Source organism: Pseudophryne corroboree, chromosome 10 (genome assembly GCF_028390025.1).
Source record: "Pseudophryne corroboree isolate aPseCor3 chromosome 10, aPseCor3.hap2, whole genome shotgun sequence".
Taxonomy (NCBI): Eukaryota; Metazoa; Chordata; class Amphibia; order Anura; family Myobatrachidae; genus Pseudophryne; species Pseudophryne corroboree.
The window spans coordinates 242,990,803-242,997,400 of NC_086453.1; the positions used below are offsets into that span (position 1 = coordinate 242,990,803).

Here is a 6,598-nt window from a genome sequence, read left to right on the forward strand (position 1 = left end):
GCTTCACGGTGACCTCATCGTACAGTTCCCTAATACTATAGGGGTTCACCTCCGGGACGCAGAGTACCCCCAGACCACCCCAGCCAAACCACCCCAGGGCATCACACAGAAAAAGGATAGGAGTGAAAGATCAGTGTTAAGCAAATGAAAGAGGCTGCTGAATGTGAAAGAAAGTAAGAGGACAGCAGTAAAGTGTCAGAGTGTTTTTAGTCCTAAAATTTGCACCGAGGTCGCTGGATGACTAAGCTAAGCGACCCAAGTGGCCGACACAAACACCTGGCCCATCTAGGAGTGGCACTGCAGTGTCAGACAGGATGGCAGATTAAAAAAATAGTCCCCAAACAGCACATGATGCAAAGAAAAAAAGAGGCGCAATGAGGTAGCTGTGTGACTAAGCTAAGCGACCCAAGTGGCCGACACAAACACCTGGCCTATCTAGGAGTGGCAAACGAAAGAGCGACCAGGCACTGGTATATAATAAATTCCAAAAGAATTATGAGAAACCAAAATTGGACAATTTTGTTGGAAAGGGAAATTAAAACCTTTCAATTATGGTCCCTTTTGGTGGTGCGCCCAGAGCCAGAAAGTACAAGTACTGACAAGGAGAGAGAGAGAAAGCTCGTGTGTGGGCGCACTCTTATGAAAAAAAGAAAATTAACGTTCAATTATGACAGAACATTAAAACGTATGTTTATTAATCAACTTTAAAATTGAGAGATAGTCCCTCTATGATCCAAAAAGGGGTGTACACATAAGAAAAATGTGAGAGAAAAAATATATATATAAATAGTATATATAATAGTAATAATAATAAAATGTTCTGGTCTGTTGAATCACAAAAGAAGGATTTAGAAAGGCTGCAGACACAAAATAGTCTAGCACCCGTTTCTCCTGACCAGTACAGATAATCTGTATTAATGAGACCCACCAAGGAGATCAGTACTGTATATTGGAGGACCGCTTAGATTGGATTAATACCAAGTAGTTAGATATTAACCCGTTAATAAATTTTGTTCAAGTAAATTTGAGAATGTCTAGATTAGCATGACCTGAACACTAGTAGGTGTAAGAAAGGAATGATAGAAATAGTACGTAGTGGTGATACGGCTGTTGGTGTCCACCCTTCCAAAGAAGGGGAATAGTCCGTACTCTACAAAACCGGGTATTCCCAGGGAGTCTCCTCTCAAGGTACTGACCTGGCCCAACGCTATTTCGATTCCAAGATCGGACGAGATCGGGCATTATCAGCGTGGTATGATAGTAGAGAGGCTATCTACCAATGAGAGTGCACCTATATAGGAATAGTGAGAGGAAGGGATTATAGAGAAGATAAGGTCATACAGTGTGTGGATCTGCTTTCCACGTTAGGCAGGGTAAAAGGAATTACCACTCAGTGGCACCATAGACCCTGGATGGAGGATGAGAGTCCACAGAAGGATAGTGAGAGAGAAAGAAGATGAGAGAAGGATTGAGAGCTAAATCAAAAATCAGCTGTTGAACAGTGTCTCAGAAAGGAGACCAGGACGCAAAATATGAGGCGTCAGGTAGGTTTGTAAATCTAACCACAAGTAATGTATCAATTCCTATTTATGCAAAAAAACAATCATGAATACACTGTCAAAGGAATCATTAATTAGGGTAAGGGATAGCATCAGCCTATTGAGTGTACCCTGCTGAAAAAGGAGATGATGATATCGACATGATGAGCAGAATACAACAAATAGATCTAATCTACAATCTGTGGGATTAATGGACTGTAATAAACACAGAAATTCCTAGCTGTATAAATCACGTATGCATTCCTGTTTTACCAAATCCATTCATGGGTACAGTGTCAAAAGAAAAATCATTACTGAAGTTAGAGGATGACATCAGCCCATTAAATGCACCACACTGTACCTCATGATGAAAGATGAGTACAGTACAGTAAATAGGTCTGATCTGCAATCTGCAGGATTAATGGGCTATAATAGGCACAAAAATTCCAGCTGCGTGATATGCAGTATTAATCAGAGTGCCTGAGTGAGATAGGCACTAATGGCAGAGGTAATAAAGACTCCAAAATTAGATACAGCAGATGGGGTTTAAAAACCCTGCTGATGTTTTTAAACCCCATCTGCTGTATCTAATGTGAGATCCCGGTAGTGAAAAAGCCCCGACGGGCGAAACGCGTTTTCCACGGACTTCACGACGAGACCTTCCTTGGAGCAGTACTTACTGCCACCTGTCTCCTTACCTGACACATTGAGTATCATAATTTTTTTCACACATATATATGATTTTGGAGTCTTTATTACCTCTGCCATTAGTGCCTATCTCACTCAGGCACTCTGATTAATACTGCATATCACGCAGCTGGAATTTTTGTGCCTATTATAGCCTATTAATCCTGCAGATTGCAGATCAGACCTATTTACTGTACTGTACTCATCTTTCATCATGAGGTACAGTGTGGTGCATTTAATGGGCTGATGTCATCCTCTAACTTCAGTAATGATTTTTCTATTGACACTGTACACATGAATGGATTTGGTAAAACAGGAATGCATACGTGATTTATACAGCTAGGATTTTCTGTGTTTATTACAGTCCATTAATCCCACAGATTGTAGATTAGATCTATTTGTTGTATTCTGCTCATCATGTCGATATCATCATCTCCTTTTTCAGCAGGGTACACTCAATAGGCTGATGCTATCCCTTACCCTAATTAATGATTCCTTTGACAGTGTATTCATGATTGTTTTTTTACATAAATAGGAATTGATACATTACTTGTGGTTAGATTTACAAACCTACCTGACGCCTCATATTTTGCGTCCTGGTCTCCTTTCTGAGACACTATTCAACAGCTGATTTTTGATTTAGCTCTCAATCCTTCTCTCATCTTCTTTCTCTCTCACTATCATTCTGTGGACTCTCATCCTCGATCCAGGGTCTATGATGCCACTGAGTGGTAATTCCTTTTGCCCTGCCTAACGTGGAAAGCAGATCCACACACTGTATGACCTTATCTTCTCTATAATCCCTTCCTCTCACTATTCCTATATAGGTGCACTCTCATTGGTAGAAAGCCTCTCTACTATCATACCACGCTGCTAATGCCCGATCTTGTCCGATCTTGGAAGCAAAACAGCGTTGGGCCAGGTCAGTACCTTGAAAGGAGACTCCCTGGGAATACCCGGTTTTGTAGAGTACGGACTATTCCCCTTCTTTGGAAGGGTGGACACCAACAGCAGTATCACCACTACGTACTATTTCTAGCATTCCTTTCTTACACCTACTAGTGTTCAGGTCATGCTAATCTAGACATTCTCAAATTTACTTGAACAAAATTTATTAACGGGTTAATATCTAACTACTTGGTATTAATCCAATCTAAGCGGTCCTCCAATATACAGTACTGATCTCCTTGGTGGGTCTCATTAATACAGATTATCTGTACTGGTCAGGAGAAACGGGTGCTAGACTATTTTGTGTCTGCAGCCTTTCTAAATCCTTCTTTTGTGATTCAACAGACCAGAACATTTTATTATTATTATTATTATATATACTATTTATATATATTTTTTTTCTCTCACATTTTTCTTATGTGTACACCCCTTTTTGGATCATAGAGGGACTATCTCTCAATTTTAAAGTTGATTAATAAACATACGTTTTAATGTTCTGTCATAATTGAACGTTAATTTTCTTTTTTCATAAGAGTGCGCCCACACAAGAGCTTTCTCTCTCTCTCCTTGTCAGTACTATCTAGGAGTGGCACTGCAGTGTCAGACAGGATGGCACTTCAAAAAATAGTCCCCAAACAGCACATGATGCAAAGAAAAAAAGAGGCGCAATGAGGTAGCTGTGTGACTAAACTAAGCGACCCAAGTGGCCGACACAAACACCTGGCTCATCTAGGAGTGGCACTGCTGTGTCAGACAGGATGGCAGATTAAAAAAATAGTCCCCAAACAGCACAAGATGCAAAGAAAATAAGAGGCTCAATGATGTAGCTGTGTGACTAAGCTAAGCGACCCAAGTGGCCGACACAAACACCTGGCCCATCTAGGAGTGGCACTGCAGTGTCAGACAGGATGGCAGATTAAAAAAATAGTCCCCAAACAGCACATGATGCAAAGAAAAAAAAGAGGCGCAATGAGGTAGCAGTGTGACTAAGCTAAGCGACCCAAGTGGCCGACACAAACACCAGGCCCATCTGGGAGTGGCACTGCAGTGTCAGACAGGATGGCACCTCAAAAAATAGTCCCCAAACAGCACATGATGCAAAGAAAAAAAAGAGGCGCAATGAGGTAGCAGTGTGACTAAGCTAAGCGACCCAAGTGGCCGACACAAACACCAGGCCCATCTGGGAGTGGCACTGCAGTGTCAGACAGGATGGCACTTCAAAAAAAATAGTCCCCAAACAGCACATGATACAAAGCAAAATTAAAGAAAAAAGAGGTGCAAGATGGAATTGTCCTTGGGCCCTCCCACCCACCCTTTTGTTGTATAAACAGGACATGCACACTTTACCAAACCCATCATTTCAGCGACAGGGTCTGCCACACGACTGTGACTGAAATGACTGGTTGGTTTGGGCCCCCACCAAAAAAGAAGCACTATAGGGGTTCACCTCCGGGACACAGAGCACCCCCAGACCACCCCAGCCAAACCACCCCAGGGCATCACACAGAAAAAGGATAGGAGTGAAAGATCAGTGTTAAGCAAATGAAAGAGGCTGCTGAATGTGAAAGAAAATAAGAGGACAGCAGTAAAGTGTCAGAGTGTTTTTAGTCCTAAAATTTGCACCGAGGTCGCTGGATGACTAAGCTAAGCGACCCAAGTGGCCGACACAAACACCTGGCCCATCTAGGAGTGGCACTGCAGTGTCAGACAGGATGGCAGATTAAAAAAATAGTCCCCAAACAGCACATGATGCAAAGAAAAAAAGAGGCGCAATGAGGTAGCTGTGTGACTAAGCTAAGCGACCCAAGTGGCCGACACAAACACCTGGCCTATCTAGGAGTGGCAAACGAAAGAGCGACCAGGCACTGGTATATTATAAATTCCAAAAGAATTATGAGAAACCAAAATTGGACAATTTTGTTGGAAAGGGAAATTAAAACCTTTCAATTATGGTCCCTTTTGGTGGTGCGCCCAGAGCCAGAAAGTACAAGTACTGACAAGGAGAGAGAGAGAAAGCTCTTGTGTGGGCGCACTCTTATGAAAAAAAGAAAATTAACGTTCAATTATGACAGAACATTAAAACGTATGTTTATTAATCAACTTTAAAATTGAGAGATAGTCCCTCTATGATCCAAAAAGGGGTGTACACATAAGAAAAATGTGAGAGAAAAAATATATATATAAATAGTATATATAATAATAATAAAATGTTCTGGTCTGTTGAATCACAAAAGAAGGATTTAGAAAGGCTGCAGACACAAATTAGTCTAGCACCCGTTTCTCCTGACCAGTACAGATAATCTGTATTAATGAGACCCACCAAGGAGATCAGTACTGTATATTGGAGGACCGCTTAGATTGGATTAATACCAAGTAGTTAGATTTTAACCTGTTAATAAATTTTGTTCAAGTAAATTTGAGAATGTCTAGATTAGCATGACCTGAACACTAGTAGGTGTAAGAAAGGAATGTTAGAAATAGTACGTAGTGGTGATACTGCTGTTGGTGTCCACCCTTCCAAAGAAGGGGAATAGTCCGTACTCTACAAAACCGGGTATTCCCAGGGAGTCTCCTCTCAAGGTACTGACCTGGCCCAACGCTGTTTCGCTTCCAAGATCGGACGAGATCGGGCATTAGCAGCGTGGTATGATAGTAGAGAGGCTATCTACCAATGAGAGTGCTCCTATATAGGAATAGTGAGAGGAAGGGATTATAGAGAAGATAAGGTCATACAGTCTTCCGCACACGGTGGCTGAATGCCGAAAGTGGCCCGCAATTCTTCGGGCCACAGACAGCATCTCTTGCACACTCCTGTCATTTTTCAAATAATTCTGCACCACCAAATTCAATGTATGTGCAAAACATGGGACGTGTTGGAATTTGCCCAGATGTAATGCACGCACAATATTGGTGGCGTTGTCCGATGTCACAAATCCCCAGGAGAGTCCAATTGGGGTAAGCCATTCAGCGATGATGTTCCTCAGTTTCCGTAAGAGGTTGTCAGCTGTGTTCCTCTTATGGAAAGTGGTGATACAAAGCATAGCCTGCCTTGGAACGAGTTGGCGTTTGCGAGATGTTGCTACTGGTGCCGCCGCTGCTGTTCTTGCTGCGGTAGGCAATACATCTACCCAGTGGGTTGTCATAGTCATATAGTCCTGAGTCTGCCCTGGTTTACTTGTCCACATGTCCGTGGTTAAGTGGACATTGGGTACAACTGCATTTTTTAGGACACTGGTGACTCTTTTTCTGACATCTGTGTACATTTTCGGTATCGCCTGCCTAGAGAAGTTGAACCTAGATGGTATTTGGTACCGGGGACACAGTACCTCAAGCAATTCTCTAGTTCCCTGTGAATTAACGGTGGATACCGGAAACACGTTTTTCCCCACCCAGGCTGCCAAGGCCTGAGTTATCCGCTTTGCAGC

General features: G+C 42.3%; 3 pseudogenes; 1 reads left to right on the plus strand and 2 right to left on the minus strand.

The window, feature by feature from the left end:
- Positions 1-1,147: 1,147 nt before the first annotated feature.
- On the minus strand, positions 1,148-1,266 carry LOC134968039 (5S ribosomal RNA; annotated as a pseudogene).
- Positions 1,267-3,077: 1,811 nt separating this feature from the next.
- On the plus strand, positions 3,078-3,196 carry LOC134968041 (5S ribosomal RNA; annotated as a pseudogene).
- Positions 3,197-5,712: 2,516 nt separating this feature from the next.
- On the minus strand, positions 5,713-5,831 carry LOC134967247 (5S ribosomal RNA; annotated as a pseudogene).
- Positions 5,832-6,598: the final 767 nt, after the last annotated feature.